Below are 8,086 nucleotides of genomic sequence, written 5' to 3' on the forward strand. Positions count from 1 at the left end.
TCAGCAGGTAAAAAATAAAGTATTTTTTTGCTGGCAAAGTGGTGTTTTCAATGCTGTTGCAGCGCAAACCAAGATTTTAGTTATAGTCAAGCCTTGTGATGCAATTCCCCTCCATTCTGTCCAGAGATAGTGGAGCTGTTCAAACTTATTGATATACTCAGCCCACTTGGCTTTTTAGAAGCGCCAAGTACACTACCAGCGTGATTTATGGTAATACCACTTGCAGCAGCAATAGTAAAATTTATGAAGTGCACTTAGTGTTGTTTGTATATTGCCAAGTGGAAAATGTAATTCTATTTTTAATTCATTGTTTCATATACCATTCCCTCCCATCCCTCACCCCAGCTCATGTCACCTTTTACGCTGTGTACTTTGGACAGTTGCTTTTGTTCGTTCTCTTATCTATTCTACGTGTCAGAGAAGTGTTAGATTTCCTTTGTTTTTTCTTGTGCTGCAAGATTCCACCTGCTCCAGATGTGGCTTCTGTGCTCCGAGCAGTAGCTAACCCATGGTCTAGGAAAAGCTTCTGTCTTTTAAAGAAAAGAGATGAAATAAAGAATCCTGTTATAAATAATATTATCTCCTTTATTTGAGAGGCCGTAGTTTATTTATAAATGACAAGAGCTCTATAGCATAAGTCTGGAAGATTTAACGAACTGTTACGAAGATAAATCTGGAGCCAAGTTTGTGGAAGTCCATCCTGTCTGTGCTCTGTGAACCACCCAGCTCACTCTGCCATGGTCCTGTTCACTTGGCTGGAGTTCTGGACACACATTACCTCTTAACCTAGACCTTTCCTTACCTCTTGGCATGCAGACAAGTGTTTTAGAGGAGATCTTTCTCAAAACAAACCCTAAAATCCCCAAGAAACTATGTTTTGTGGTTGGATCCAGACGCTGTGTTCTCTGTTTGCTACAACTAAACTCGCTGCTACAAGAATGTCCCAGGTCCATAGGAAGTTGTTTTGTCATCATAGAAGTGCAGTGAATTATTAAATAAATAAGTAGAGGAAAGATAAATTCATTAGCATTTAAATATTTTTCAAGTGACTTATGGCAGACATAGCACAAAGAAAAACAAGGCAGATTTAAAATATTTTTAGTTGGACTGTGGTTTTATTCTCTACAAAGTCATAAAAGGTGCGAATTTTACTCGCATTTATCTAATTTGGTGCTTTACATTTTCATGCTGCCCTTTGCTTACAAGTGCCTTAGTGTTGAGACTGGAATCATATAGACTTCCTCATCTGTGAAATTTGGAGAATTAAAATGAAGACAGAGGCTTCCTTTAAAGGTATTTGGGTATCGAAAGATGCAAATAGGTGCTCTTTACGATTGCACTGAGAGCCTTTCACCACTTCTTGAATTCTTAGTGAATCAATGAGAGCTGAGATTAGAAGTGAGGCCTAATTTCCTGCCTCTAGTCTAACCAGCTGTTCCCACTCCTTCCTACGGTTCAAGATCAGTCTTGCATTATTTGTCTTGAAGTCAGTTTTTCAACTACAAAGACATCTATTTTGAGATTGTAATTTATATTATGGATTACTATGGAAACTCAATCACATCGTGATCACAACATATTTAACAGGAGGGAATGCTATTTCTGCTTTGTTCTAAAAAAATAAAAGCTGATTTATGAACAGGGGCATGTGAGGTTTTAACGCTTGGCTGCGGTGAGGAGCAACTGAGGTTTTTTCCATGACCACTGGATCTGTAGGATAAAATGAAATCTTAAAATCATTTGCTACTTTTGGTTTTGCAACAGAAGTGTTGTGAATGCACCTCACTGCTTTGAGATATTAGATATTCTTAGATACTGTACTCGTAGATATTCTTTGCAACTCTATCGGTAAGGAAACAGGGCTTCTGCATCCCGTTAGCAACCAGAAGAGAGAGCAAAAAGTGAAGGAACCGCTACAGCTGCTTCTGTAAATATGTGCTGTTGTAGAGAGTGGCTCTAAGACCATAAATATCATGTCTCGTAATCTTTCTTGCTGTTTCTTTATAATGGCCTGATGATGCAAATGCGGCCAGAAGAACTTAAGTGGTGGCGGTGATGGATGGCTGTTGTACGCGGTGGATGATGGAGCTGCCGCGGGGGTCACTGTTTGGCAATCAGCTTTAACACCTTATCACTAACCTGCCAGAGCGAGACAACGAGCGAGTCATTCTTGCATAACCGCAGTAAACGACGCGATGGAGAGGACACAGGAAAATTATATTTCTGAGTCTCAGAAAATACAGAACAGAGCATCTTGGTGCTGTGGGAGAATGAAGCTTCCATAGCCAGTGGTAGGGGACAGAAGTGAACGTGCAAGGGGAGAGCGGATGGCAAACTGCAAGAAGTCAAAGGGGGAGGCAAAGCCAAAAGGCTGTTTTGGCTGTAATTGCAAAGGAATCCAACCCCTAACCGGGAACTGATGGACTTCTGTTGCCATACACAATAAAATCAGGTTCAGGAGTAGAAATGACTACAGGAATGCTTTACAAGCAAATGGAAAGATCTCAAACATCCTTTCCTGGCTAAAAACAAGCGAGCAGATATGTAATAACAGAGTTTTGACCATAAATACCAAAAAGAGATGTGGATCTGTTTGTTACTTTCTCCTGGTTCCTCACACAACTGCAGTGGAAGAGAATTTTCGAAGTTCACGTCAAGCTCCCTTTCCAGTGTGTATCTGTAACATTATTTGAGAGTCCTTAATTATCTAATGTCATTAAAACCTGTTCTGGAAAAGTGCTGGGGAACCATGTTGTCCTGGGTGGCTGGCCCAGCTGTGGTATTAAATCTGCAGTATGTTACGGTTAAATCACCAGGGATAGCTGTCTGTGCGTCTCCGCAGAAAGCAGCAGCTTTGGTTTGTTGCGCCTTGTAAGCAGGGACTTATGGTTAAGTTGATTTTGGGGCTCTGAGCATCATTTCAGAGGGAGCAGCACTTAACCTTTACCCAAGTCTATACCTGAAGTTAAGGTCATGGTGACCAAGCAGCTCCCCCAAGTGAATGTTACCAAATCTCTGATTCTGTGCGAATACACAGACGGTGGAGTTCGATCACTTATTCTGAAAATACCTTTTTTCTTACTTTAGCAGCTTTGTCTTTCAACCATACGCCGTTGCTCAGGGTGGCATCAACCTTAAGCGAGGATGTACACAAGTTCCCTTAACCAAATGGACTTTCCCGGTGCCGTTTTTGTTTATTGGTGGTGGTTGCGTGAGTTTCAAAAAGGCAGAGACATTCCAGTCAAGGTGGTGGCAGCTCGCAAAATTGCTGTCTTTGACCTTCGGATGCAAGTTTAGTAACTAATCTGGAGAATAATGAACCGCAATTAATGAAATCTGCTCTCGTATTCAAGTGTGTTTCTCAGACAGCACATAAAATAATTGAAAGAACTTCCTGCTCTCTAATTAGTTAGATTGAATTAATTTGGCATAATAGGATTCTTTATGTAACTAGCAGAACGGCTTCCGATGAAGCTGTTTATGTACCTAAAAGGTTGGTTTCTGATGAAGCTGTTTATATACTTTTGAGTTAGAAAATGCCGATTTTCTCCATTATCCGATGCCTTTAAATTAATTGCCAGTAGTCTGTAAATAAAAAAACCACCTATTTAAACCTTTTTGGACTGCTGGAATTGCTTTGTATTTTGATGGTCTATTCTTTTAAAAGCTCGGTGCCGCAGTGTGCAAGGTTTAAAGCCTCCCCAAACCTTACTGCTGATGAGGAGAAGTTTAAAATACTCGTGTAAAATGTGCAGGTGGATAGAGAATCAGTCTCGTCTCTCCCTGCTTAATTACATTAGGTACATGCTCTTGCAGCTTGTCTGTTATTAACCTGCTGAGGCTTTCAGAGTGTGCACCAAGCAGCATCACTGTTCTTTACCTTATGACCCTGCCGATCTCCAGGAACTGCCTGTGTAATTACATTTTAGGGCATCACTGGGTGCTGACATTAAAAATGTACATATTAAATTTCAGTTTCCGGGTTTTTCTGCCATTGCTGTGGCAGAAGCACATTCCTCTGACCAATGTGCATTGGTAAGTGGGTTTTGGTCACCTTCATACCTGAGAACCTTGTTGGATGCTCCAATGTCCTTTTGTTAGCACATGGCTTAAATGGGAGACCTCAAGGCACAGCTCTTAAAAACCCAAGAAACTCTTTGAATTTCCATGGGTTAATGTAATTTGGGTTTGTTTTGTGGTACAGAAATGCAGGCATGTGACATATGGAGAGGGCAGCTCTCCATTTTTTCTCTTTCACCTTCTGATGCAGATGTAGTAATTAATCTTAAAAACTAATGAAATGCAGTTAATGAAAAGCTATCTAACGAGACAAAAGCCTTTTTCTGGCAGGGCATTAAAAAATAACAGTTTCATGGATGTGCGTGGTGCAGAGTACAATTGCTAGAACTGACATTCCTTAATCAAATGTAAATAATGTGGCCTCGGAGAACCGTCTTTAAAATCTTGAAGGCTTTTTTCAGGGTTTCAGATAAAGAATCGTTTGGATGCTGTAATCAGCATAGCTCAACAGATCCTCTGCGGCCAGCTTGGCTCTCATGTGTCCAGTTCTTGTGACTGAGTTGTTAGTGTTTTGATTTCTTTCTGAGTTCAGTTTTCACTATCATCCTCATACAAGTACTTTTTAATGAGAACGAGTATGGAAAAACCAGCTTTTAAAGTTCTTAGAGCAAACCACTGAAACTTCTTTATGAACTAACTGGGAAATGGTTATGAATTGCCCTTTTAATCTGCCCGGACCCAGGAATGAAGTAATTAAACTGCATAGAAAATGGTATGGTTAATTTTGCAAAAAGTCTGTTAGAAATGTGGAATTCTAAACTAGTCATTACTGAAACGTTCCACGTGTGGAAGGTGGAGTAAGAGCTTTGTTTGGGTTCATATTTCAGTGCACAGTGTCTTTAGAGCAGAAGACAAACAAACACCAAAAAAAAAAAAAAACAACCCAAAAAAGTCGTCCTGGGTTTCAGATCTCCTTTTGGAATGCAGATTTTATATGTGATTAATGACTTTAAAATTATTTTAGAATTGAGGGCAGAGAGAAATATTGCTGTGAGGAACCTTTGTAAATGGGGGATCTCTTTAAATTGGATTCAGCTTTTTTGTCGATGTACTGGGGGATTCAGAATTCTTACTGCATTGCTCTGTGTGTCTTGTGAAAATATTTTATCCCGAGTGCTCAGAACTGATTTACATCTACATTTAATGAAGCAAGTTATGCCCTGCCACAGAAGTTTCCAACAGCTGCTTTTAAATGGTGATGTGAGTGTTAATACTGTCAGTGTGACAGTCCTTGAGCTCAGACCTTCCTATCTGCGGATGGCAAAGCCCAGACAAGAGCAATGGAGGTTTTCTGATAATGCCCTTCTAGGATTGCATCAGCTATAACCTTGGCTACACCATTTCTGGAGCTTGGAGGATAATTCTCGTGTGCGCTGACCCAGTCCGTTCTGTTTAACTGCCACTGGACTTGCTGCACATTGGGTGTTAACGCCAAGGGGGTTTCAGCCAGTGACATCAAGTGAAAAGGCTTTGTGCTGAAGACATCAGTCACTGTGGTCAAAGGTGGTCTTCAAAATGGTTAATGACCAAGAAATACCAAATATGTTTTTTCAGAGGTTGCCATTATATATATGTAATATATGCTACGAAAAAGAGTTCAGTTAGGATTAATTGTGCTGCCTCTGTAAGTGGGGTGAGAGACACATTTTCTTTTCCTGTTCAAGCTCACCAACGTACCAGGTTTGTCTCCAAGTTACACTAATCACTAGTAACTACGTGGCTGTTGGTCACCTCACAGCATGTGCAAACTGACCTCTCATCTGACCAGAAAATACACAGTCTTAGAAATCCTTACAAACTCAGCACACAGAGTAGCAGCTCTTAGGAAACAGGCAGGTTTTGTTCTACAAAGATTCAAAGAGGCTTCAAAGTGAATTGCTTTCATGTTCTGTCTTACTGCCTATTTTATCAGCTTGGCTGAAGAAACTGTGCCAAAAATTATCACTGGAAAAGGGTCGTGTTTTGCCATCGGGTAAATATATATGTCTAGTTTAGCAGTCGCTATCTACAAACGTTTAATGACAGGATTTGGCTCTCGATTCAGAAATGTTTTTCATCCAGTAAATGTCTTCACAGCCAGTCAAACACGTTGTTTTCAGCATCCCCCCAAGTACCTTGCTTCCATTTCACAACCAAGATTTGTTTCGGTACCCTCGCTTCCACAGTGAGGGGGTTTCTGCCCATCCGTTTCTTGTCAACACCAAAGTTGGGCAAGTGCCACTTCTCATAATTGCTTTTTTCTCCGTGTTTTTCTACACATTGCTTGGCAAAGTTATTGTACTTTTGAGATTTGTCAACCTTTCATGAGAAGAACTTGATGAAGGATGATTAAAGTGTATAACTGTTTTCTTTCTTTTGCTATTTCATATCAGCCAGATTTTGAGATTTCATGGCTTTACAGGCTGCAAGACTGAAGGGTTTTGAGAGATAAATAAACCCAAACAAACACTTTCCTCTGTTTATTTGTTTTAAAGGGAGGAAAGGAAATAAAAGGAACTGAGAAATATCTTTAAATACTTTTTCTTATTCCACTTCTGAGCACTTATCCCTGGGTAATAACGCTAGACCTCAGAGCACTTGCCAGAGATGGCAGGTGTACTGGGAGAAAATGGGACAAGAAGATCAAGCTGTGTTATGGTGCCAGCATGAGAGCCCGGAGCCGACTTTAGCTCCCGATACAAGGGCTGCTGAAAAAGGCTGTTTCCCCCCGCTATCAGATCACAAGCAGTAGCGTGGAAGCAACAAAGACAGTGGTTTTCCTTTGATCAGCCTTTCTGAGATGCCAAAAGGCAGTGCTTTTAGCGTCGGACCATGGAGGTATTTAACTGGCATGATTTGAATTCAAGAGCCTTGGCTGCTCCCTGAGCTTAGCTGCACCTCTGTGGAAGGTTTAAAGGGCTATGGAAGTGCCTGCCTAGAGATTAGCCCTAATGCCTGGTGACTGCAGCTATTTTTTTCATTAAAAGGTGATATTTAATAGCTTGCCTTTGCACTCCCAAGGTGGACCAACCCATGGTTCATAGATGGTTGAAGAGGAGCAAATAAATGTTCTGCCAAATGTTCTGCTCCCTTTAACACTGTGACAAGCTTCTATTAAAACTAAAATTTGCAGGGTTTTCTCATGTGAAAGTTAATCCCTCTCCTCCCTAGTCTTTGTTAAAGTGAAGCCCTTGGCTGTTGTGAGAATCAAGTTACCCTTGCATGTCTGAGTTAATACTTCAGACGAGTCGGAGTACTCCCACACCTCGTTGCTCTAAGCTACCTCTGGACCCGGTCACAAGTCAGTGCTGCAGTTGTTTTCAGGTTAATACTTTTGATTGCCGCTTTATTCCAAAGGAAGCCGAAGTTCTGGAGTACAAGTTCCTTGAAAACCCCTGGATCACGAGCCCTAAAGCTGTGTTTATTTTTAGGCTTCATTGATTTGTTCTGATTCGGGTCACCATCTGCTTCCTGGAGCCCCAGTGCATGCCGTAGTAAGGATCTCAAAATGCTAACACCTTGTGCACCCAAAATAGAGCCAGGTTGCTCTGAACCCCACTGCAGTGCTGTACTTCCAGTTAGCAGGTGTGATGACCAGCAAATCCCTCCTCTCCTGCCTTAATGTCTTTAAAAAAAATATTTTGATCCACTATGAATGTGGGTTGGGGGTTTTTGACCATCTTTTGTCATTTTATTTTTTGCCTTGAACAACTGTGTGTTTATTTAATGCCTGGTAATCTCTCTATAAATAATAGCTGGTTTTTTCTCTCATGCTGACTACTTCTGGGGACAGGATTAGTCATATTCCTGCTTTACTGTGCTTAGAAGGGGTGCCAGAGACGAGTACCTCGCTCTTCAGCTGGAAAGGGCTTGAAACAGATTGCTGCATTCTGGAAATAGCTGTCTCGGAGATGAGCGCTGCCTGCGTGTGGCTACAGGAGGAATTCTCCAGTCCCTTGGAGAAAAAAGGACAAAAAAAAAAGCAGACTGCTCCCAAATTGTTAATGGTCACTCTGAAAGAGCTCTT

At 41.1% G+C, this 8,086-nt stretch overlaps 1 protein-coding gene across 1 annotated transcript in view; it reads left to right on the top strand.

Annotated features, from left to right (window-relative positions):
* Positions 1–8,086, top strand: part of KIF13B (kinesin family member 13B) — a gene marked incomplete at both ends in the record, with an annotated part of 110,344 nt that overhangs the window by 98,772 nt on the left and 3,486 nt on the right. The gene's annotated exons all lie outside the window — the stretch shown is intronic.

This window comes from Buceros rhinoceros, unplaced genomic scaffold, assembly GCF_000710305.1.
Source record: "Buceros rhinoceros silvestris isolate BGI_N320 unplaced genomic scaffold, ASM71030v1 scaffold7771, whole genome shotgun sequence".
In the NCBI taxonomy this organism is placed as follows: domain Eukaryota; kingdom Metazoa; phylum Chordata; class Aves; order Bucerotiformes; family Bucerotidae; genus Buceros; species Buceros rhinoceros.